Here is a 27526-nt window from a genome sequence, read left to right on the forward strand (position 1 = left end):
TTTAATGAACAGTAAAGTCATCCAATTAGAGCTTTTCGATTGTACGATGACTATATCGTTACAATAATGCAAATGAAAAAATAAAAATACATAGATTGCCGTATCAAATATTTATTGGGTAGGGAACAGCTATTCTCGCTGTTATAAGATTTTATCGTTGCAATAGAATTTCATTAAAGAGATTCGAAGTTATTCGTTTTCAAAGGATAGGAAATTGAACATTCGAAATATTCAGTTTCATAAATCTTTGAATTTTAACAAAATACTTGGTCGAATATTTCGTAACAATTTTTCATTGGTACAAACGAAGAATTTCATTACTACAGATCCGAATAATCTCTTAATGATCGTGCAGGATTTGTTGAATTTAATGAAAAATTGTGAGAATCCGTTCTAGAACTCGATGAAATGAAATACATCAAAAAAGATAGTTTATAGATAGAAATTTTATACGTTATATCTTCTCATACGTCATATTTTACGCGAGAGATGCAACACATGTTGGCCGAGTCAACGTTTGAAATGTTCACGAGACCTGAAACTATTACTGTCTCTGTAACAGATCGTTCGCGTCCTGCTGTTCGTGCGAGTTGACATTTCCGTGGGAAATTGCGTTTGAACGTAACACAAGTCGAAGAAAATGAGACAGAAGATACACGATATTCTAACGTAGGAAAATCCAATGATTAAATAATAACAGCAACTTTGTAACTTTGAAATTTTCAAAAATAATATTCGAAACTAAAACGATTTCCATCAAACTTTATTTCTATATATTTCTATTATTTATATCTATTCAGTTGAGGTATTTTAATCTGTTTAGGAGTTAATGAAATTCGTTGAAGAATGCAATTATAGTTCTTTATTCTTGTACTGCACAGGTTTATCATCGAAGCAAAGGTAATGAAACGAAAAGTAATCGTAAATTCTACGATTCAATAAGTTAAGCATAACTGAGAACAAAACAAGAGCTATCGAAACGCGGAAACAATAAAGAGGCTTGTTGTTGGAATCTAGACGGTCGTTGAATAAAGATTTCCACTTGTTCCTTGTAACGCCCGCATGCTCGACTACCGTCATCGTTGTTCGCATCTGTAAGATCGTTTGCACGGGAACCAATAGTTTTCATTAACCGGTCGTATTTCTACGTCAGCTCCATTTTCAGAGCAGTGCCGTTAATCGAAGATAAAACAAGTAGGTAATTTATATGAAAAGACTCAGGCGTATATTATATCACAGCTTCTCGTTTCTCCTAACGTTAACTCTCGAATATTACGACAGGATACCATATTTGATTTTTATTTTAGCTATTTTTAAAGGGTGATAACTTTACGTTGAACTGAGAGTTTGGACTCTCCTACGTAATAATTTAACAGCTAATAATATTAATGAATCGGCAAGCCACAAATTGTAGAATATAAACTTCTCGTTCATAGGCTATCAATTTCTCATTTTACAATAGATGTTATGTTAATGAAATCATATCGTTTACTTCTGATTACGGTACGTACTTTAAGACTGCTAATGGTTAAGGTATATGGTTTCTTAATATACCGAAAAAGAGGTAGCGCGTAGATTTAATATCGCAGGGATAATTTTCTTTAAATCCTCTCTATGTTTTTTCTTTCCTTTCCACTATTTCTTTCTTTTTTTCTTTTATCGAGATTGTCACATGGTAAAGGCTCGGACCGCATCGATAACAAATGTGTTCGAACGAATATCACGCTTTGATTGGGAATTTCATTGTGCACGGCTCGGGAAAGAAGCGAAACGAACGCGATATATAATATCAGGAACGGACACGAACGATTTGTGCCAATACGAATGCTATTTGGACGATTGAAAATCGGTGGAAATGCGATCCACGATCCGTCGTAGACCCGTCGTGATTCGGTGCCTTTACCCGGGTTGAATGTGTTCCTAACTACATCAGGTTTTACCTCCAGCTTAGCTTAAAATTTATAGGCTGATTGGTCCGGGAAATTTAATAAATGGCTTGCCTACATTTTATAAACCTCCTTGTCGAGTCAGCAAACTACATTTACCATGCATTTCTACGAGTCTATTGTGTTTAATTTTTCAATATAATATGGTCGAATTACGTCGAAAATCTTATTCCTACCTTGGCTATTCCTATCGAGGCTTGAAAGCTATCACTGTGATAAACATGTTTCTAATAAGCTTAACGATACTCTTTATTAGAGAATAGTTTATAATTATTTTAAAAAGTTTGATACATATAAAATACGTTTGGAAGAAAAATATAATTAATTTAATACGATTATAAATTTCGTACATGCAAGAATTTTTCATTAAACTCCAATATCGTTATTATTAGGCAACGAAGCGAAACGAATAAGAGACATACTTGAATGTATGATAATAGAATAAATAGTATACAATCTCGAAACATTGGTTGAAGAGACAGAACCAAAGTTCCTCGTAGCATCGACAGCGATCGTCTAGCAAACTACCAGTGCATCTGCATCAGCCATGGTTTACGTAATACGTAAACGAAGTACCCTAACAGTTTCACCAAATACACATTATCCAACTTTCGGTCTTTCTACGTCTTCCCGCGTTACCGCCCTCGTTCTGTCAGCCCCAAATTCCGGTATTGACTGAATCTCATTTGTAAACTTCTTAGGAGCCCGGAATCTATGAAATCCCTGTGGCTTGTCCGGTTTTCCGAATTTGCTTGCACCACTTTTGTCCTGGTTTCCTTTTCCCTCGAATATAGCAATTCGTATTTCAACAGTTTGCGCATTCAGCATTAAGTCAGTTTTATCATTCGGAATAACGTAAAACTCGGTCTTTCGCGATTTTTTGTTATTTCAATAATATTTCCAGAGCAGAGAAAGATATGAATTATTCCGAAGCATTTTACGCGTGAAGAAAGCGAAATGTGCGAATTATTCTAAAGCGTCTTACGCATAAAGAAAAGGAAGGATACGAATTATTCTAAGATATTCCACGCATAAAACAACCAACAAAAATTTCCAAAGGCAAAGTCTTTCAAAATATCGGGATTTGACCGTGAAACGACGGGAACAGAGAACGTAATGATACGGATCAAGTGTACACCGAAGCGATCGAATACACCTTATCAATCTATCACGGATATCGGGAGAAGGACGACACTTTGCCGTTTTCTCAGGAAGTCGATACCCTCGCCACCGATCCACCGAAATCCTCCGTTATTACGACAGTGGAACGCAGTTAACATCATCCTCGAAGAGATTCGCGTTCCAGATCGCAATAAAACATCTCTGTCCCGTTGGTCCACACCTTAGGTCGGTGTGAACGCACCCAGAAGCCGCGTGAGCGGACAGGCAGCAGGCAGGTACAGGGGCCAGGCTTGCCAGGAGAGCGTAGGTGAGCTGAAATAGATCGATGGACGTGCTGCGCACGCAAGTACCTCCGGTTGTAACCCCTGCAGGGGGTAGGGAGAGCCCCATGCTCCTAGGTAGGGTTATCAGAGTGGCGAGGAGAAGGGGTCGAGCATGGGGGTGGGATCGAGAGAAAGGGAGACAAAGAGAAAGGAGGAACGCCGGCAGAGAGAAGAGTGAAAAGCGGAATTACGAGATAGGAGGGTTCTCTGCTTCGACGAGGGAAGGAGATACTGAATCGAGAACAACGAATGCTACGCGAACGCGTCCTCGATCGGACAAGGATGGAGATAGACACGCAAATAGGGACCGGAAAACACGCAGAACGATTTCATGTGCAATGGAAGTGGAAGGAAACAGCATCGCGGGGATAATGAAGTACGAGGAAGTAACGCGAGAATAGCCCCTAAGGAGGCGGATAAAGGAAAAGAATCGGATGAAAGGAACGATGTGTTGCGTGCGCGGTTCGAAGAATCTGGAAAAGCAAAAGGAAAGAAAGATCTGTCGAAATTTTAGATTCTCCCATAATAAGAAGCCATACGAAGTAAATACGAACCACAAGGACAAGCCTACTGTAGAATCTGGGGGTTGATACTCGTGTCGGGTTAGAGAGAGACAGTTTGTGAAACGCTGCGGGAGTGGGAGGAGCATGTAGACGAAGAGCACGCGAGGGGAATCCCTGGAGGAGGAAAGGAGATAGAAAACGGACCAGCCGGGTTATTGGAGGAGGGTGACAGGGTGGGATGGAAAGAGCGCGAGGAACGGAGACAGAGAAAGACGGGCACGCGACGGCATCTCACCTGTTTGCCAACCCGCCAGTCTAGTTTACGCGCCCGGTCATCCGCCGGCTCTACAAGTGGGTATTCCATTGCGACCGCTAGGCGCGCTCGTTCTATCGCGTACGAACGCTCGTTTTCTTTCATTCCGTCGCATATCTCTCTGCCGTGTTTGTCCACGCATCCGACACGACCCGTTTACCATCAGGATTTCTACGTGAAACTGCTCCACTCTGTTCCCCGGGGTCTTTCCATCGGTGGACACAAAGGGACGCGCACGATCACGGAAACGGTGAGTACCCGAGGGTCAGCGCACTTTAAACGATGGTCCAGCGAGAGACGGATATCGGTTCACGATCTACCACATATCGCTTCCGAGATCGCGCGTCAAGTTTCGTTTGAACAAAAAACGAAGTGCTATCGTTTCATGGTGGTTACTCGACTTGATAGCGCGTTCGACGTTGTCGATGAACGAGAGCGTGGATTCGTCTGATCTATGGTGGTGGTCAGGTGGTGCTTTCGTTTCGAATGATCGATCGAGCAATGACTGACAGCGGGTTCTTATTGACATTCGTAAGGAGTGATCTGTGAGTCGTTTGTTAGATTTCGAGTGAGTCTTACGTCATTTGTGTTGAAAGTATAATGCCAAAGAATATAGAGATATGACGTGAGATTGTTATTCGTCGGGAATAATTTATCAAACGTATAAATTTTTCGATTGCACATATCGTTATATAGAGATATGACGTTTGCGCCGAAATTACGTCGGATCGGAATTTCTACGAACGTCGATATTTCGAAATCTCGTCAATTTGTATTAAAATGATTCCTATTTCCGCAAATAGTCCGTAGAATATTATGGTTGTCGAAAGTTTCGTACAGAAGGGTCGAGTTTAATCCGAGAAATCTTTGTCTAGTGTTTGAGTGCCTACGATTTTCTACGTAGTATATTTGCTTTCCGCGTTACGGCTATTTACATTTGTACTTACTTCCACGAGCCACTCACTTGCTTACGACTTCGTTCTAAAGTATCTCTGTTTGCTTTCCTTTGTCTTTGCTTTCGTTTAAAAGGAAAAGGAAAATATGCGCTTGGGGGATGAGGGAAAAAAGGGAGCGTAGACAAAGGCTAGCGTATTTTCGCGAATAAAAATGGTAATCAGGCAGAAGGGTGACGAAGCTAATCGTGTGCGCGAAATTGTGCCTCGCCTTTCGATGAAAAAGTTTCAATCGACAAACCCTGATTTTGAAGGTCGGAGATCGCAATTCGAGGGTATGGCTATTCGTTTTTAAATAAACCGGATACCGTCAGACGGGCTTCTGTTTGTTACCTCGGACGTTCCATACAGTGTCCTTGTCCTATATACGGCCAGCTGTACTGCGTTTGAAACAAATTCGCAATACAAATACTCTTGTTGACAAATATCGTGGACAATATATCGAACGTATTAAAGAACGTCGAAAAAAATAATTTCTCCGTAGTTTATGGATTAGTCTGAGAATATAGAAACATAGAAGATATATCAACTTTTTCGAAATTCCGACATTGCACAAAAATTTCATACGAGTCGTAGGATTTTCCAACTGGATGTATCAATTTTTGTCATTTTACGAATGAAATCAGTATGCTTTGAAAGAAAATTAATATCTTAGTCGTATAAGGCGATCCCAAAGTATGGGGGTGACTCCGTATTCGAGCTAAGGGAAAGCATAACCACGCGGAAGTTGAAAGAATCTTAACGCGAAGGGTATAAATGACTCGCGGTGAATTGTGCCGCGATTTATCAAACTTTCGAACATAAACAGAAGAGGATATTAATAGAGGCGAGCCGATGCTAGAAGAAAAGCGTCGACGATGACTTATTGTTGAGCGAAGCGGATAAATTTAACTGTCGGAGTTTGATTCATCGCGAGGCAAACAATTCCTTAGAGGCTTTAACCTCTTTGCAATTTCACGATCCCGGTGTGGATTCTCGACTCGTTACAAATCTTTACATCTGTTCTCTTTCTTCGGGAAGGATAGTTACACCAGATCCTAATTATATCCAAAAGATAGAATATTTTAGTCAAACTGGGCACAGCGAGATAATTGGGCGTGCTTCTGATGAAACAGATTGTTTCTTCTTTGTTTCCAGTGACGATGAACGTGTTGTTTTACACTTCTGTGGTAGGAAAATGAAACTTTCTAATTAGCTAGAAAAGGTTTATCCAAATGTCATATAAAACAAGTAAGTGACAAGAATAGACGACTTGTAAAAATACTGACATTGTCTGGAATGATGTAATATACAAAGTGGGTCACTTAACATGGTCGCTTCAATCGTTTACGTTATTAATGGGTTTAAAAAAAGTTTGTTGTTTATCGAGTATTTCCTCTAATAACTAACGAGTATCGAGAAGGATTCGACGAATGTATTTTTTAGTAATAAAGAAGAAACGAGCATATGTATTCCGTACAACCGTATTTCTGTGCTTCGTTCCGTATTTTTGTACAACTTCAGCTTAAGCAGAATATGTAGAACAAATTTATTTATATCGCCTTCGAAATCGTATCATACACGATGAAAATATAGTTTGATCAGTTTATTATTGTAACAACGAAAAGAAAGGCAATTACGTTGCATTATATTAAGTGACCTACTTTCTGCACTCCAATTTTAAATGCTCATTTCACCCTTTTGGTATAATGCCCTCAAAGGAAAATATAATCAAGGCTGTATTAACAGATGTCAAATCTTATGAGAACAACAATTACAATTCTCAATTACCTAACTGCACAATTAATTATATTATAAATTACTGTCTGATATTATTTAAGGATCCTTGTCCGATTGTTCCGTGCAATTCAATTATTTATTGGCAGAACCTAAATGTCACTGATATATACATTATACCTAGTTTAATTTGCTTCTACGTGAAATTTTAGGGCGAAAACAGAAACTAACTTTACTTTGTTAGCGTTTGAACCATGCATCATATCGCCAATCACGTAGCTACCATGTTACGTGCTCAGGATTGCAGAAAACTCTAGCATTGACGTCTATGGCTAAACGAAAATGCGAATCAGGAGCTTTTTAGTTATCTCGCAATTATCTCGAGGTTTCGGTAATCCTTCGAGTCTTGTAATTTCCATGAAACAAGACCGCGACGTAACAACAGTGATTTAACTTAAATTTGTTTGTTCGACCGTTTCCCTTGTTTTCGTTGAACGCTGTTTTTAATTAAAACGTCATCCGCAATTAAGAAAAATTCGTACAAAGAGCCGAGTATTTCTCAGTTCTGGAATTAGCTTCGAGGCTTCTTGGTATGTCGCTTTCGCGGAACAAAGCAAATAAAGATGTCGTTTGAGGAACGAGACGTTCGTGAAGCTTTTTTGTTCCATTCTTATTTATTTGAACATTGTTCTAGTAATATTATATTGAAACTTTTAATTCGTTATCCTTTGAGATATTTCCCAAATACCACGAATAAAACTTGATTACATATTTATTAAATTTATTATAATAATTCTGATAGTTGAATTTGTTATAGGGAAATGTAATCGTGAAATTAATTGCAAAGATCCTGTTGTAACTTCGAAATATGATTCGCGAAAAGAGTCTGGAATATACTGCAATGTATCGTAATAATAGAATTAACATTACTATTCTATTATTAATCATACCGAATATTAATAGTATTCGTAATGGCATAAAAAATGAATGAATCGCTTGTAATGGCAAAGAGATATTTTAGTCGTTAGATTAATCAGTGAACCACGTTTTCTATGATTTATTCATAATATTTGCTCTAGAATCTTACTCATAATGGAGTAATTTTGCTACCATGGGAACGAGAAAGCATTGAATTTAAGACAAAGCTAGCAGATACATATATTAAACTAATAGTGCTTCGTACCGTTTCATTGTAGTTTGATACTATATCTCATGTCCTTATAGTCGTTCTTCGCACCTTGGTAATTCGTAATTTCATGCACGTGAATACCATAAATTGTTTCTGGAATACTTTGTATTTCTTGGAGTTTATTTTTTCTCTTCAACGTTAATTTTTTGCTTCGTCTCGGGCTTGGCATAATTTTTATCGTGTCTATTTTGCAGTAATACTGGAAACGTCTTAACAAAGCAAAATATTTAATCGAATTAAACTATTATTATTTATTATATAACAATTATTTCACTCATCTTTGCTATTTATACGCATTGACAATGAACATTCGAGCCAAGGGCTTTAATTATGCAATAATTACCGCTAACTACGACTAATATATCGATGTCGGATGGTAACTGCGCTTATCATTGACGAATACAAGTTCCTTTATCGTAAATCTATAATTTATATTATTTATTTATTCCAAATTACGTATCTGGATAAAGAAGTTAATTCTATCATTTTTAACTGACGGTACAAGGAAAATATGGTCAGTAACGCTTGAAAGGTGATAGGGTTGGTTGCAGAATTTGTTTTTACGATTCTTTTTTCAAACGATATTGTAAGGTAGGTGGTAGCAATCCTGATTTTTATAGATTGAACATCGAATTTAATTCAAAAACTTTCGAAAAATTTAATGAAAAGGAACTTGAAAGTAAGGCGTTCGCCAAATTTTCGGGACAGACGCAAAACTAGAGCGGAAGGAGGATTCTACTTTCAAACTATTGATTAATTTCTTGAACACATAACCGAAGAGTATATTGCCAGTGGCGAATTTATCTTTCGAAAGTTTCCGATACAGAGACGCCGATCAATACCAACAAACAAAACCAAGAAACCTGGCTTGTATTATAAATTTACAAAACCGTAAGGTCTACACACTGAATCCTTTTTTCCACAAAAAAACCAGAGATCGGTTTAACAAGAGAGAACGAAAAATAGATAAGGGAGGAAGAATTGTGCTACAAAATGCTCGGTTAGATACTTTCTGAATATTTGATTATGCTACTTGATAAAATATTGATCGATCGAGGTCGGACATGTTGTATTCCATAAAAGATAATGGATCAACAATGTAGGGAACGAAGTATGCACGATAAAGGGAAAATAAAGCGAGCGCTCCTTTCGTTGCGATAAAAATTCAACGGACCGGTAGTTGCGGACTTTTCCGGATAACCACGGCCAATGCTTAATATCGAAACCACGGCGCCGTACACTTTCCAATAACTGCCTGGCCGGCCATCGAAATCGATGCAAATGAACCGTTTATTGGAGAAAATATGGCGAACAATAGGGAGAACGTAGCGAAACTAGCGCTGTAATCGTGGCCTAATCATTCCTGGTTCGTTCGTGTTCTCTTCGTCAAAAATGAGTTATTACACGAGAAATATGGACGACTGCACATCGCGGCAGATTTATTATCCCGTAATAGGCATAATTGCGGAATAATTTTCGAAAATGTTCAATTAAATCTATAAGATCTGCTAAATTTCAAATACTTCACCGCGTGATGTAAAAGGTAAAAGAATTAGAGCATTCTTATCGAACAAAGTATAAATGTTCGACGGATTACCTCGCTCGATCAGTTTTGACGTTTATCGAGTTACTCTCGAAATTCCGTAATAACATTGTATTAATTATACGCTACCTCTTCCTCGACACGTTGCTTAATTACGAAAGAACGAAGTAACTTATTACCATCATCCGTACAGCGGATGTTAGAAAGGTGTGCGTTATTCTTCAACCTTAAAGCAAATAGGTTCAAATTATCGTCGTATAAGTAAGATAAAGCGTGGAAATGACAATTCTCCGCGCAATTAAAACTCAGCCGATAATTAACCATAATGATTACGAATTGAACCGTATACGTCACGCTGATGGACAGGGTGTCCCTGTGTTTATTCGATACGTTAGCTGTTCGCGTGAAATATCGGTGTGTTAAAATAACCGATGTTTAGGCTAATAATGCTGGCTGTTTATTCCCCACGAGATGTCGCGTTAACGTCGATATTCGATACATAAAACCGTTATAAATAGTCGCCATTTAACGGTGTCTCTCAGCGTTAATTACGACGAATAGTTTATTACGTACGATCACGTCAGGCGTGAATTGTTGGTAGAAAAGTGCATGTCGCTTGGAATATCGATCGATTTCATTCGCCTTCGTGGCATTGCTCGTCTTTCGATTCGAATACGGCGGTAATCTCTTGTTGACCTCACCGAACGATTTCGAGAAAGAATGGAGGGAAGCTATTACTTAATGTTTCAAGCCTTTCGAACGTCCTTTTTCCGTTCGGCGCGCAAATCTCGTTCGAAGCGTCTTACAAATGTTCGAAACATTTCTCCTTTCGATCGATGCGTGAACATTTTACATCGCGATTTATTTTACACATCTTTGATGCATAACATTGATGCATAACACGATCAGAATATCTTTTAATCTTAATCATCTCAACGGAAATTAAAAATTTTACTTTGTAATTACTTTCTTGCGTTTTAGTAATCGGAGGTCGTAAGCTGTATTTGTTGTACCTGGAGTTTAAACAGATATTACATTAACATTTTACACGGCCAAGTACTAGGTTGCTTTACTTCTCTTACTTCTCTTAATTTCCTTAATCTGTTTCTTGTACAAATCAGATTGCAAAGTTAGAAATGTACGGAAGATTTCTATTTTCAATCGATACGTGCAAATTTTACAATGCAATTCCTCTACGTATGATATCTTAAGAATCGAAAGCCGATGAAGTTGCACTTACCGATTTTGGACGTTGGCCAAACAGAGATTTATATTTTATACGCCGATCTTACTTGCTCTAAATTATTTCTCTTGTCAGTCTACTCCTCCCTAAATCTCGTTATAAAATTCTTGCATGCATGGAATCTCTTTCTCCAATCGATGCACGAATATTTTACAACATAATTTCTTTTAAAGCTTTAAAGGTCCGAGCCAAACGAAATGTACCTCGTCGCTAATATCGGAAGTTAATCGAACAAAAGTTAGATTAGGTGTTGCGTTAACACTCGAGCACGTTTGATCACCACTCCGTTTCAAATTGTTTCCTTTATCACTCCATTCAGCACGCGCGTATTCAATATTCCGCATGGCTGGCAAACAGTGGCAGAGCAGAAGCGGTAGACGATTTTCCAAAGAGAATTCGTTCCGAAATCCGGCGGGAACACATCTCCCAAAGCCTCTTTCGTACGGGAATGAAATATCCCGAAGAGGGTAAAGACAAAAGGCAGCGCACGTTATATTTCCCGTTCAAGATCTGTCGACGATTTCATCTCGTAGCAGGTTAAACGAGAGCAGGGGGAGAGCGATGATTAATCGGAGGGCTCGTTGCCCGTAGAATCGTTCGTCCGATTCAGTTAGTCGCAATTTACCTTCATACGTAGATCGGCGCAACTTACACAATTTTCTATTATCGCAGAAAACGCGGTCGTTTGTAACACACGATGAAAATTAGTTTTAACATGTCGGATGCCAACGTCCGATACAGGCTTTGCGGCTTTCCGAACGAACGTTTCCCATTTACCTCGCCATAGAAAATTCCTTTTTGCACGTTTCCTCGCTTTACGAGCTGTCGCGACGAATTCAAACGCCAGAAAATCACGGTGAACGCGTTGTGCCAGTAGCACGAGTCAACGCTCTATCGGACGTATCCGCCGTATGCGGTCAAGAAAACGTTGATTAAAATGCTTCTCTTTTCCTTTTCGCTTCCGACTTTTGCTATCGTTCCTGTTCCGTGCTGTAAAGATGTTAAAAACTCCGAGAAGATAACGCGTCGTTGTTCGCGTGTCCGAACTTTTGCTTTTTCTGTGTGATAAAGTTCAATTGGAAGATTAAAGTTTCATCCGTAAGGAATGATCATTTATTTTTTACACTCCGTTTTCCAATATTGCTCTCGTCGCTCGTTCTTTCGTTTCTTCTTTTTTATTTTTACTAGTAGCAATCTAGACTTTTGCATTAACCTAACGTGCTGTGTGTGTCGCTTTAAAGCGACAGGATAAAGTCTAATCTGAATATCGTGATAATCTGATGCAAGGCAGGGAATAAAAGGTTGGAGATGACGCGTGACAAAGGAAAGACAGAAGATTAAAATTAATGTTTGCATTTAGCTAAGCGATTAAGGAAATTTTACAACAGATCCAGTTACTTTGTTTAAAGCTTTCGTAATCGAATATTTCTATGCAAAATATAAATAATTCAATTCTTTCGTGTTTCTGCTCGCAAGAAGCTTGGTTAATGGAAATTTTCGAAAGCATCGATAGCGACAGAACGACGTTTCCTGCGGCAAAGGCCGTTTTAAACTGGACGCGAATACAGAAAACGCAGCGAACTCGAAACACGGATTGAAAGCAAAGAGCTGCAGAATTTCTTTCATATGTCGAATTCTAAGACGGTCGACGTGACCTAAATTGAAACAAGGGACTGGAAGAGAAAGGCAGTAACTCAACTAACTCGAACATTCACCGAAAGTTTTTCCCTAACTTTTTAATATCGCGCGATGCACACAGATTCAAGCGGATGCCAGTGAGCACGAAATATCACTTGTTTTTTTACAACTATCATATATAATAGAAAGTATCCCGTTGAAAGATGATTCAACATGGAGAAACGAATAATACCAAAAATGCGGAAAAGAATCTTTTCTTTCTACAGCTTCTTAGTTGTTGGTTTCAACTACACGGTTCACACGCGGAGACAAAATATTCGATCCTTTCGCAACTTGATCGAATATCTTATAACAAAGACACAGTTGGTGAAACTTGTATTTCACGCTCGTAAATATTTACAGTTGATTGTCGTCGTTATATCATTTCATAAAAGAGTAATCGTAAAAAGAGTAAAAGTTGCTGGATAATAAGTTGAAATAAAAAGGGAAGTATAGCTACATTATTAGGAAAGTTATTTTAAAAACTATAAATTTACGCTTATTTAATCAATCTTCGAACTTTATATCCCTGAAAACAAGGTTGGAATACATTCTATTATTCGTATTCTCAAACGAAAATATACGAATCCACAAACTCGGTTTCCTGTTATTCTTTCCTATTAAATCGCCCTCGTTTAAATTATATTACCCGTTGCCAGGCACACTGTATAGAACGATTAGGTCACAAAGTCACCAAGATTTGATCGTTAAGCATCGTTTATGGCGAATCATTAACACCGGGGGCTTATCGTGGCGGGTTAGAGATCTGAATCTCTCTGCGAGTGGTTAAAGGGTAATGGTCGCGACCGGTTCTATCGTAGCGTTTTTCTCGTTCGAATCGTCACGAGGGTCAACCAGCACGCTCGGTAATTGCGACAGGACGTGACTGTGAAAGAAATTCCCTTTATTCGATCTTAATTCATCCCACGGGTACGAAACGCTCGGGATTACATTGCTTTCAGACTCGTTATTCAGCTGTGCATACTACTTTTTCCGATTGGCACGGGCAAATCAATTAATCGAACAGATTTACGACAGATCTTAAGATTTCCGATAGATTGCTCGATCGAATCGCTTGAACGAAACGATAGACTAACGAATTCGTGTTTTCTCGTAACGATATTTATAAAATGGCGTTTATGAGACAATGATATGCAGAAGTTTCCTACAAGTTACATAGATTTTTCGTTCTATATTCCAAAGCTGATGTTTTAAATAATTCTACATGATGTTGTACAACTATGTAGCAGTATTTCGTCGTACTGTATTCTTCAACTTGCCGTGCTTTTATAATCAGCATCGGTTAAAATTTGTATAGTCGTCGCTTTTAGAATATAAAATACAAAATCTATTATTTTTATACCAGTGTACTTCTCGTTGAATTTATCGTTTTAATGTCGCGCGCCAAATAAACGGTATTTCTTAAGAATATTCAATTGACGGAAAAATATGTACATAATAATCATTTTTATTTGATAGTTTACGATCGATCGTGTTACGAGTACTTGTTTCGCTAAAGTACGAAAAATTTAACGAACGTGTTGAGAATATACGTCTTTTCTTTTTAATTTATGTACGAGTAGGTGTCTCTGTGACATATTATTAATATCCGCTAATGCTGTTTGAACGAATATTTAATTAGAATCGTAGCTATGAAAGGGAAAACGCGTGAACAAACGTCAAATTTAATATCTTTGTCGGAACTCGGTGTTTACTACAGATTCGTGGATGAAATTACGATGGGACGGATTCTGGGGATGAAAAGCTACCCTATTTAACCCACGTGCGTTCAATATGTTTTAATAATTCTGGCCTTATTAAACGACAAACTCGTCGAAAATCGAATCGACGAACGACGAACAGCGACGAATTTCTTTAATTTTATAAACTATTATTTGTAAACTATTTAACTATGTAAAATACAAGCTAGTTTTCTAGAAATTTCGAAACTATTATTGACGGACAAAGCGTGCATATTTATTCTATTGTTCCAATTTTTTTGCTAAAAATGGCATCGACGTTATCAAGCTTCTTGAAAATATAATCGTCGTTACGAGTGAATAAAACTCTACCATTCGCTCTACTATATCAATCGTTCTTTAACAGAGTCGCAGTTATTAAATTTCAAGTTTAACGGATCGCCTTCGGATATAATATATTTTTTCTGACACTTTGAAAGTGTTTCATTTATATCTTCGCATTCTTCTCCGTTCGGATATTCATTTATCACACATCTGCTAATTTACATTTTTATCTCGTTTGCCGTTTCATCGTTTGTATTGGTATTTAATAAAAACATAAAAAGTTTGTATTAGTTTGCAATAGTATTTGCTTTTAGGCTAATAATCGTTGCTCTAATAATAAATTCGTTTGTAAATTTCCAAAATATCGTCGTGAAAACATTGTACGTGTTAATAAAAATACTGTGTTATTAAAAAGCTACAACAGTAGGATTTTGCAAATAGTGACGTGTATAAGACACACTGTTGAAAATTCTGACGCGTTTCCGCACCAGGGAACCGATGATTCAGGTTGACGCGGTGATATGAAAACTCTCGGTAAAGGTTGAACTCGCCAAGTTCTAACGAGAAACGCGAATATCGTCACGACAACGCGGCTTTCCAGCTTTAAGAGTTCCCACAGCGTGACGTCGCGAATTTCCGTGATAATCCCTTTTAAACTACGCGAGCATTTATTTAATAAGCTGCCTCAAAGACGGCCTTAAGACGACAATATCTTAATTATTCAACGCGAAGTCGAATTTTCACACACGTTAGCGTGTCGCCTTTCAGACAAAAACGAGTAAAAATCAACTCGGCGAAAAGGATTACGTTGCGCTCGTGTTGTTGCTAAAGCCATTAATTGTCGAAAGCGAATCGCACGCGTCAAGTTATGGTTGAATCACCCGAATTCTTTTTGAAAGTATCTTCGAAATTTATGAGTTTATCGGATTGATTTATGAAATTCTTGTACATTTTTTTCTACGTTCGTTGAGAAATGGAAATTGTAAATATCAGAACAGATCCTACTGCGAATTTGGAGTTAAAAGAAAATTGATACCGTTACAACTTTGATCAATTAATTCTTCGTTAATTAACATGGATAAGATTATTTATTGGAAGAATTCTGAAATTAAGAACGTTATTCAAATGAATCTGGAATTTATGATTAATTTAACATAGTACAAGACGAATTTATTAAAATAATGAAAAAATCGTGAATTTTTGCTGATAACTTTTATTCGTTTCGTAATATCCGTTCGCTGTTAACGAACCGTTTCGCTAGAAAATTGTCTTTTTAGAAGGAAGCTCGACAAAAGTTTCTTCCACTCCAAAGCATAATATTCAACCAACGTTGACAACATTTTTATGTGACAAGGAGTTCAATTCGCGACATGTTTTACCCTCGTCCTCCGCCTTCACCCACACAAGCTCATTCGCACGTACACACATTTACACACGACGGAACATGTTCTGAAATCCCTCTGAAATTGCGCTCGCATTTTCACCACCGGTATTTCCTGTCCTTTTCTCCGCCGTCAAAAATAGTTCATTAAGGGGAAACGTTCGTGCCATCTTGCAGGTGAACCGTCGTACAGCATGTAGTATATCGATCGTAGGTCGAAGCGAACGGTTTAAGGGTGTGCACCCTATCCAAGCCCCTTGGAACATAACCTTAATCCGATTTATCTGCCTTCTCAACGCGATCAGAATGTTAAAACGAATATCCGCGTTCCACGGCATTTTCCACTGCTCATCTCGATCCATTTCGGGATTCTTCGCATTCGTGGCAAAGTTGAAGGGAAACACGGTCGAAAGTTCGACGGGACTTCCATTGCTTCTTCCATCCACACCTTTACCTCCAATTGTTCGAAGATGCGCGTTTTTGCATTCGAAAGGGATGGGACACTGTTGAACCTCATTTGTAATTCCGAAAAAGTAATTTACAATTGGCAACGAATCCTCCGTGTTCGTTACTATAGTGAGTTTTTCAATTAATAATTGTTCGAACGTCTCGTTCAAATATTTTAATATTACCGATTTAACATTACCAATATTTATATAATTTATGTTATTTTACCAATATGTTTGTATCTAGTCGCGTGTTTGCGCTAACAATTGTTCGAATATCCCATTGAAGTAGTTTATTATCATCATTATTAATATCGTTTTTGTTATCTTACCAACGTTGTTTGCTTATTTGCCCTTTTTTTCTAGTAAATTAGGAAGTTTGTATTTGGTTTGGCATTTCAACAAAATATTCTAGTTTCCATAAAACGAAATAAACAGGAAAAAAAGTCGATGTTTAACTAGAGAAACAAGAAACTATACATTCACCGCTATCTGTTAATTAGCACGAAGTTTTTTGCTGGCATTTAAATGCAAAGTTAATTAAGTTACACTAGTTTCTCGGATAAGAACAGGAGAATTTGCTGTTTCATTCGATAAAGGATTACCAAGTTCTCGTCTTAATGGAGAAGATACACCGAGTCTCTTCTTTTTTCTCCTCTTGTAGAAAAAGAGTGGTCTTTTCTCACCGAGTTCTTCGGATCCAACGTAGTTCATAGAGTTTTTATGGTGGTTGTACTTCAAGAAATCGATGAGTGAGCTTAGGGGCTGGTAGAAGTTAAGACGGACGAGTGAAAAAGACGATATCTATACATCTCGATCACGTGCAGTCAGAGGAACTTTCTGATTTCTTCTATTGCTTCTCGTTCGATGACCGTTGTTGTTGCTTTTAAAATACTAACCAGATACTCGTATTCTTCTGGAGTCGTAAATTTAACTTATGTACTTGCGTTCCTATTTATGTCCAGTTTTTTTGGTTATATTATAGAAATATAAATTCGCGTAAATACGTTTTCCATAGACTATTTTCGTAAGCCCTTTTAGTTTAAAGTATCAACGTTCTTCTCTTTTCTTCTTTATCGATCATACGCAGGGACAAAGTAACATTCACAGAATATTATTACACAGACACAGCACTCGTTTCACGATAAATTATATCGATATCAGTGAATCGCGTAATGATTCAAAGTTAAAATGATATTTTACGCAAGAGAAACGACCTGGTCGGCGATGTATCACAGTTAACAGAGGCCAGCAAAGTGTTTTCCAGTTTCTCATGCAAATGACCAATTCAACGATGATTAATTCGATGATACGAGATCTCTAGTTTCTGGCGTACGGGCAGTTAAAGGGAATAGCAAAGTTGTTAATGCCAAACGTTGGACTTAATTAATCCAAGCTTTTTGACCGACGTTGTTATGTTTGAACTTTAGGCATCCTCGGGACTGTAAATAATCATGGAATTAGCTGAGAATGAAATACGTGAGCTCAAGAATCAATGATTCAGTCGTAACTCTACAATTGTAAAAATGAAAGAAGCAATATACCAAACGTAATTGGACAATACAAAGTTCAATGAAATTAATTATTTCTATTAATTATATTTTGCAACAAATATCCAATATTTTAAAATATAAAATATATTCGATAAATTATCGACGTTATTCATTCGTCTCCTGTTCATAGAAGAATTCCTTTGCACGCGTAATATCGAACACGATATTCCTTTAATTCTTCAAAGAATCATTTTATTGAATTATTCGTATAACGATCGTTAACCGATCGACGATAATAGCAAGCGATAGTTACTAATTATATTTCCGTGAAATCGAAAGTTTTTAACTCCGAACCTTTGCAACTTTGACGACGTTAAATTACATAATGACGTTTATTAACAGATTGGAATTACAGCATTATATCTCCACGTGTCCATACGCATCGATGCATAGAAACATTTGCCTCGTATAAAAGGAACTCGTACGCGCATGCGACTAATTAATATTATTCCACTTGGTGAACGCAAAATTCAGCTCTTCGTTGATAAAGAAATCGAATTAATCTCTATCGTTTCTCCGGTTGGTATTTTTGAAATTTTCTAGTGTCGAATTTACGCTTTGGTAAACGATGTGAATAATAATCAAAGGGTACCGTGAACATTACGTTTGTGGCAATGTGTTTCGTTCTGTGCCAGAGGAGGAGGAGAACAATGAATATCACGCGATCGTTAATTAAGTGAAAAATTACGCGAATGATAATTCAATTGGTCGAGCAATTATCGCACTTCAGGGCATAAACGAAACGCGAATGTATTATTTGTTGTTCGCACGGCACATCGATCGTTAGCTTGGTTATAAATTATACGAGTAGAAGGTTTATCCGAATACCGATTTAAGTAAGGATTCGCTCAACCATCTCCATTTTCATCTCCTTCCCCGTCTTTATTATTATAATCGGCTCTACAATGCAAATTTCTTCTCCCCTTTTACGTGCCTACAATTTTTACCACCAGGTTAATTTCTAATTTCCTCGACTTACGAGTTTTAATCGCTTCCCTCGCTTTCTTGACCTACTTTTCGCTTTCAACATGATTTCTATTCATTCATGCCTCCCTTGTGTTTCTGCGGCAAAAAAAGTGGCTATCGTATCACGGTTTGGCCACAGATAGCAGATCGAATATAACTTCACTCGGGGTTTTCCAAATCCACGAGCCAGTCAAAATATACGTGCACGCTACCGGTTAAAAATTTCGGAGCGTTCTCTCCGATGCATATGTGTATACCGAATTTTCCCATAGGTTTGCAAGTAGCAGCAACAATTTTCTTTACTTCGACAAATTTTTACGGAATTTTTTCTTAAATTTCTAATAGATGCAAAACAGATATTTCTCTATACTCGTTTTGACAATTTTCTAATTTTCTGGTTTCCCGAAAGCCAAGAAGTCTGTACTGTCCAAGCTAATAGAACTTTCGACCAAGGAGATTCGTCGATTTTCTTCGAAGAACGAAGAACCACGGAATTTATCAGTCTCGTAATTATCACGAATTACTTATTATGTCTTCAGCGTCGTAACCATAGACACGCAGAAAGTGATTACACGTTCGTGTTGCAGCGTTTTAACTCATCTGGTGGAATACGCGTTTAAAAGCCAGGCTTCTCAGCTCTGGGTGTAAGAAGCAGCACGGAGGAGCCTCGCGGGAGCATTATCCCCGTTCTCGAAAAAGGATACTGAAGAGGAAGGTGCTTCCGATGATTACGTGCACGAAAGAAAGGGGGAAAGGGGTGAAAGGCGAGAAAGAGACAGAGAGGAAAAGAGAGAGAGAGAACGAAGCCCCGTGATCCGTGAAATTGCCTCTCTGTCAATCATTCGATTCGAGGTCGGGAAGAAAAGGGTCGAAAATAGAAAATGAGAAACTCGAGCGTAATTAATGGCCCAGTCACGAGCATTCTTGTGCTCGGACGCGTGCGATTCCTTTATTAAATTCGCCAACGAAGATCCACTCGGGTGACATATCGACCGATCCACTCGAAGACGCATATTCGTCGTTCCATCGTGTGATTTCCGGTATGTCGTGACTGTCGATGTATGCGCATATATTATTTACCAAGTCAGCGGGACCTTTACATCAGAAGCGGATTTTCTCGTGCGGCAAAATGTTGTCATCGAATACTTTCAGTAACAATATCGATATAAGCGTGCAGCTATATTTGGAGAGGATACGTAGGAATTTTCTTTACGCTGCCTCCAAAAGGATACGAAGAAAAATTCGACGTCGGAATAAGAACCAACACAAGCGTGTACTCTTTTTTCGTAATTATTAGGCTATGGATTTCTACGCAAATTCACGTGCTTCTGAAAATAATTGACACGATAGGAGCTAAATAGAGAACTGATTTATTTATCAAATATTACAACTGCTTTATATTTTGGATATTTTACATATTTTTGTACATTATACGTATTCTATGCACTTTTGCATCTTTAAATTTCCCACAAACGACATGAAAATCTGCAGTCTAGTTATTGTAATTACCTTCATTCGCTTTGGACTACACAGACATTTCCAGAATACGTTCATTGTCGGCCACGTTAGCGTCAGATTTTAGGTAGACGCACATACACTTTTCTTTCATACTTTAATTTCGAGTACTTTATACCATCTACGCATCTCTAATATTTCTAGTTCGATCGGTCGAATAAGAAATCACTCAAAAGTTGCCATTTTCATCGAGTTGATATGCGAAAGATAGTAATTTGGTCTGGATCGCTCGATCGTGATACATTTGTTTCGCTTTCCTCTACGCGTGCTACTTTATCGTCTTGTCTCATAATTTCTAAACGTAATATTCCTGGCGAATAACGAAAATTCGGTGTCCCGTTCTTGCGATATTGTAAAAAGTCTTTACGATTGCGAGCCAATTAACGTGTTTACGAGCCTGGTTCGGGTACTGTCGATTGGGCGTTTGTCGGATGAAATTGTTACTTGTCGCGTTACAAAGTTCCATATGATTGTTTTAATGTAATGGATTTTGTCGAACAAATACGTTTAGGGACGGTGTGTGTGCAGAATAGTGTAATAAAGGTAATTCTGGCTTTCAATTTGTAATTTAAACTACAACGCGACAGAGTTTAGATTTACATACATTGGAAATTTAAATGAGAAAGATGAAATACTTTGTGGATAGGCGGGGGAAATGATATTTAAGATACAAATTTTAACGTGATTAAAGAAACGAAATTGTAGGTGAATGATAACAGTTAGGAGGGTGAGAATTATAATCAAGAAATACAAAAATTGAATTCCACTCGTGTCGTTGAGTAGAAGATGTTTAAAGTAATCGTAAAAGAAAATATTTGTCCTGTTTGAGAACAGCGTTTTTTTGATATATTATAATAATATATTTAAACATTCATTTTCAGAGATTCGCATTATTGAAGAATTTCTCTTTATATTCGTAAAAAAAGATGGTATCTGTTTACAGCGTTTAACTATTCTGGAATACGTAGGCTGGACAACGAAATAATCGTAAATGTAAAGAAGATAACGAACACGAATGCTTTTCCACTTGAACAGAAAGTTACCGATTTCCAGTACCTCGGTGGCGTGGCAAGCAAACGAACGCACACCACAAATCCGAGTAAAAAGTACACGACGTGTGTCACGAGTAACCATTACACTTGCCGAGTTACGATTGATATAGATGATGTAGTTGAAAACGACCTGTTTACCTTCTGGTTTTAATTCACGTTGTAACTAGTGCACGCGGCCACTGCGCATCTCTAAACGCTACACGTTGTTCTTCTAATTTCCAACATTATTTTAAATTCTATACATTAGAAATTTTATGAATTTTATTTAACGCGTTCTGCCATATGGGATTTTAATAAACGAAGTACGCAAATATGCACGCAGGATCATTGTTTCTTCAAATATCGAAATATACGAGATAGATGTCCCTCGCTAATTAACTCTGTTTTACGAAAATTCGTATCTTTGATTATAGTATCAAAATACGAATTAGCTTGGTTTCCGTACGCTTTAGCTTCTACTAACTTGACAATTCGATCATCTAACAACGAGTAATGTTACGAACTCAGCTGTTACGTTATTGTTTTCGTTCATTCCTAGAATTTATTACGGTCTCTTGTTTATTATTCCAACAAACTTTATTTTCTGAAAACAAAGACATTTCTAATAACAATTCCAGAGAGAAAGGGTATTTTAGTAACAGCGAATACGTTAGCCCACGAATCGTAGCACCTTCTCCACTGGCCCCTTGTTGCTTACGTCTCGAGACAAAAGAATTCGCGCGAGAGAAATACGATGACTTGCAAATCTCGAAGCTGCATTCCAGCTGCTGCTCTGTAAACTTGCTCAAACGCTCGCGTTTGTCGCGTTTTATCTGCTAGCCGCGCACCTCGACATTTTAATTGCATTTTTAACGCGATTCGGGGTCGGCGTTTGAGCCGCGCACGACGCCCGGGAAAAGTTCGAACGTGGAAAGCCCGTCTGTTGCATGGAAACAACGCGAGCGACCCGCTTCCTTATCGATCTAGCTGGCCAATTGAAACGCCGTCGTTCATCGAGCCGATTTTTTTCCTACGCTTTCACGCGCACCGTTGCACATCCAACGCGTATGCCAGTGATAAAGCGACGAAATAGATGTGCCCCGATAGTCCGGTTCATCCTTCCACGAACAACCAGCTATCAACTTTCCGGGAGTATTCGTTTCTATGAAGACTCTCTCGATGATCCGTGTAAACCCGCCCTTTCAGAGGATCCCTTAGACGCGACCGATACCCATTGTAAAGCGAACTGAGAAAACATTTTTGTAGCATTTTGTAGCGAACGCTCAATAGGGCTATCGCGGGGAATTTCTCAGTGTGGGTTTTCCAAATTGAACCTTTGCTTTGGATTCAGTTGTACCAGACCATTGGATCGTGTACTTTCCAGAGTGTTGATAAAATACAGTGGCGGACGAAAGAGAATTTGTAAGATAAGAAACGTAGAAGGACATCGTAATTTTACAAAATCGATTTATATTTAATAAGAGCAACGAATAAATGTATAATATATGAACAGCACGGAATACATAGATTGTTATCAAAATGGTAACAAATTGCAGCGAATAAGAGTTTTTAAAATTTATAGTATGCATCGATTTGAAGCTTTTTTTTTATTCGCCATCGTATAGCGCACGATTTAGAAGAGAATATAAAACGCTCAATTTTTAGTGGACAAACCGCTGGGGTGTTGCGTAGTAAGTGGAAACGAGGCGGAAATTACAAGCAAAGTTTCGCTGCAGATGTTTTAATAGAAGCTTATAAGCAGATTAAAATACGGCTATCGTATTTGCATTCTAAAATGAGACTTTAAACGTTTTAGGCAATGTTTATGAATGATATTAACTCTTTGTTGTGTAATAAGTTATCTGAACAAACGTTATTTATGTATGTATTATTTATGTATGTAACGTTATTTATGTGGTGCGAATAAAGTAAATACGACTGACCTTTCGTATTCTGCAATGCAAAATTTGCAGTTAGTTCCGATAAATTTCTGCGTTTAGTCAATGTTTGCTTATAATTTTGCAGTTAAGAGTTTACGGTAGAAGTTTGTTTCTACGTATGTACGTATAACACGTTTTAGTTATGTTCATTTATGGATTACGCATCTGTAGTTTTTCCAAAAAAGTTCGTATATTTGAGATGTCAAATACGTATTTGAAATCTGTTATGAGGAAAAATTGAATTTTTCGATGATCGAATTATAAAAAGGGATAACGTATTGATTTTCGAATGTTTCGCGACTGTCGAAATCGAGAGAGCTTAAACGCCATTGACGAGGAAACGTTGCTGGAGCTTTATTCTGCATTTTCGCTTTCAGGTAGGTTTGTTCTCTGGTCTCATCGACATTGCGAAAATCAACGTTTCATTTTTTACATACAGTACATAATGAATTTTCGGGGAAATAATTGTGTCGCGCGGGATGGTAACGCGCGAGTGTACACGACACAAATATCGTCGGACAGCACTGCGCGAATCCCCAGTGGACGTGTGTATATGCACGTATCTACAATATGTACATTTCGAAATGGATTGGGGAAAAATTTTGGTCGAATTGAATTTCCAAGTTGATTGCGATATATTGTCTTGTCAGAAAGAAATTTTTATGTCAAGTAGAAACTAGTGCAAACTGTATTTAATTTTTGTAGAACTTTTATTCGCCCAGAAAATTCGCTCCGAACGATTATTATTCGCGATGTATCGCTGGACACAGTGTCTTCGAGTATTTACACATATTCATTCAGAAATAACGAAAGACAATCGCTTTAGTTAATATCACGATAATCGGAAACATCTACGATAACTTGATTATCAAAGGCCATTTAGCCTTTCAGAAGAAAATCTCAGTGGTTCAATGAAATAATTCTATTACACAAACGGTAACGCTCTATCACGGTAATTTTTTCGCTGTTTCGGTATGATAAAATACTTTTGAGCCTTAAATATTTTAACTGTATGAGATATAAAATGACTCAAGGAAAAAGCGAAAACGAAGGTTTTTTTTCTATTTAATATGTAACATTCACAATTTGTCCAATTTGGACATTTGGTAGAATTTTTTAGCTGTTTGATTATCATGTGGGTGGCTATCCCCAACGGGGTACCATCTTCGTGTTTATCCTTTATGAGATCTGCTGGCTGTTTTCTTTTTAGTCTTCTTTCTATGCTTGATGAGTTGATCGTTTCTGCTGTCAGCCGTTTCGGGTGCGTTGCTATTCTTTCTCTGTACCTTCTTGCGCATCTGCTAATCTCCTCCTTGACCGTTGGTATTCCCAGGTCTTTCCGAATGTTCTCGTTTCTAACGTACCATGGGGCGTTTACTATCGTTCTAAGAATTTTAGCTTGCATTGTCTCTATTTTGCTTATATGGCACATTGCTGCTGTTCCCCATAGTGGTATTCCGTACGTCCAGATTGGTTTTACGATCGTTTTGTATATTTTTAATTTATTTTCTATGCTTAATTTGGATTTTCGACTTGTTAGCCAATGTAGAACGAAGGTGAGCGTTAGCCTAAAAGAAACGAACGGCGCCGTTGAAAACTCCCTTTTTATCTCAAATATCTCATTTTTCTCTCTTTCTCTCTGTATTTCACTGCCCTCTCAGCGTATCTATTTCCTTTCCCAGGTTGTATCTACCGATTCCTTCGAAGTCATCCTCTTTAAATCTTTACGTGACTTCATGATTTGACACGATACCTTCTGTCATCTTGTATCCGTCATCTTTTATCATCTTCTGATACCTTCTTTCTTTATATTTGTTTCTCTCTTCGAAGAACAGTGTTTTGACGACATAAGCAAGCTCTTCTCGGTGATATTCAGTTCACGTACAATATTCTAAATGCAAAGTATCGAATAGAGATTGCTTTCGTGTTTTCGAGGCGAGGTGTTCGCTGTGAAACAGGATCGAGGTTAAATCAGTAAAACTTAAAGTTCAAAAGTTCAACATCTCCTGATAATTTTCCAACGGCTATATCGAGTAGACACATGTACAGTACGAAGCGATCTTGGGATTATGTTTCCAGGTGATTCGGGAAACTCGAACGAACATTACGTAGGAAAAATATATCATTTTTACAAGGCAACTAATATCTATGCCTGTATAATCGACACAGTTTGAATATTCCTCCATTCGCCAGTAATACAACACGTTCTAGTATTTCACGATTTATGAAATTATATTCGAAAATTCGTTCCATCTGTGCAAGTTATAACGCACTTGCCAAACCTGCACAAACACACGAACATACGTATGCTTAACGTTTTTCCAAAACCAAAATCCATTAAGGAGAACAAGCCGAAACAAAACTAGAACGTTCCGTGTTTAATTTAACGAAGGAAATACGAAAAAGATATAAAGCATAATTTCTAATAAAAGAGACTTATTAAAGACTTAAACTCCAACTTATTAAAGAAAAAAAGAAATACAAGTATTTACGCGCTATTACCCTAGAAAATCGATAAAGAAGTGTGTTTGCAATTGCTATACGGCGATGTGCGTTTCCCTCGTCAGTTTCGCGGTAGCCAGGCTATCGAATACAAGCTTCGAGGCTGGAAATTGAATGACGCCAACCAGGAAATCCTTTGGACGTAGCGTGTATAGGGTGACAGGTTGATTCGCGAAGAAACCACCAACCGGTCGTTATCACATTCTCGAACCACGTCCTCGTTGCTATCACTGTGTGCGTAATTAACACGCGATTAAGCACGACACGACTGACGAAAGTCTCGGTACGTGACAATCGACCGCGATCAAGTTAGAATTACCGATTACCAATCAGACACTCGACAGGAGAATCGGAATCGCGTCGAAGGTTTTCCAGAAACGGAGAATTAATCAAGCGGATTTACGACGAATGATCGAGCGCGCTACTTCTTGTATTCTCGCCACTGTGATCGGTCTTTGTTCGTTTTAGGGGATTCGGGATTTAATGGAACGCGCGTGGCGATCCACTGGAAAGGTTATTCCACGCGATTAATCTTTGACGTTCGGTGAACCGGTTGTTGGTTTGCTTCGGATAAATCTCATGGAATCGCAGATACGTTTCGTTAAAGGTTTAGGCTGTTTGTCATTACTGTTTATATGCTAATGATTTATATGGTAATTGGGCTCAAAGTTTGCGAGAACGTGAAACCTGGATCGATATCGAGCTTCCAATTTAACGTAGGATCTTACGCGAAGACGTTGAAGAAAAAAAGAAACTGATATTTTAATACGTAAAGAAGGAAGCGTTAAAACGATACAGAAGTAGAATCAAACTTTCAAAATAATTTTGCTTCGAGATCAGATAAAACAAGCTCCTCGGCTAAGATTCTATGGAATTGCATCTACGGTAGAACTCCATTTATCTGAATTTGTCGGGGGACAAATATACATTTGATATAACCGGAGTTCGTATAATAGAAGCTCGCCAATTTCGTATACTATCTGTGTATTATTTTTCGTTCGCATAGCGGAAACTTGCTCGTATAACTCGTTTGTGTAAGTGAATTCAACCAGCAATAATTCGATTAATCGGGCATTAACTAAAATTTCGTTCCAATAAATGGAACTTTAGCGTACTTAAATCCTCAAACGTTTAGTTCAGAACAGAAAGAAGACTTATAGCAAGCAACGAAGTAAATGAATCGCAGGAAACCACGAGCAAAAAACTGTCCTTTAGCGATTGTTCCCAAAACATCGCAACTTCCATCGCGCATGCTACGCGTCCATCGAATGCACGAAGCAATCGATGTAACGAAAGCAGAAAGCGCACGATCCAGCTGAAAATTGTGCGACTGGTGCGTTTCAACGGTATCTAACTCGAGCACACTTTGACCCTCGACGATCGATGTTCGTGCTATCGGAGCGTGTACGCGTCCGAAAAAGCACGCCAACTGCGTGACCGGTGTCACGCGTTCCCAACTCCAGTTCGATAAAATCGGCCTAAGGGCATTTCGTTGCTATTCGTGCATTCGTAGGCTCGTTTTGTGCCGTGATTTACCAAGGTTGACTCACACCGACCGATCTCGTGCAACGAGCCATCAGATCTTTCGAATCGTCTCGCACGAAGCTCGCTTCCTTTCGTTCAACGTTTTCATGACCATC

At 38.1% G+C, this 27526-nt stretch overlaps 1 protein-coding gene across 4 annotated transcripts in view; it reads left to right on the forward strand.

Moving 5' to 3' along the window:
* Positions 1-3868: 3868 nt before the first annotated feature.
* The window catches only part of LOC117210106 (BAI1-associated protein 3), a 123743-nt gene continuing 100085 nt past the window's right edge, over positions 3869-27526 (forward strand). For 3 of the 4 annotated variants that reach the window (XM_033452774.1, XM_033452775.1, XM_033452777.1), the window contains exon 1: positions 3870-4457. The gene's annotated coding sequence lies outside the window, so the exon portion shown is untranslated. Of the gene's footprint in view, positions 4458-27526 lie in introns of all 4 variants that reach the window. The other variant, XM_033452776.1, reaches the window with a different exon arrangement.

This window comes from Bombus bifarius, unplaced genomic scaffold (genome assembly GCF_011952205.1).
Source record: "Bombus bifarius isolate JDL3187 unplaced genomic scaffold, Bbif_JDL3187 scf7180000008199, whole genome shotgun sequence".
NCBI lineage: Eukaryota > Metazoa > Arthropoda > Insecta > Hymenoptera > Apidae > Bombus > Bombus bifarius.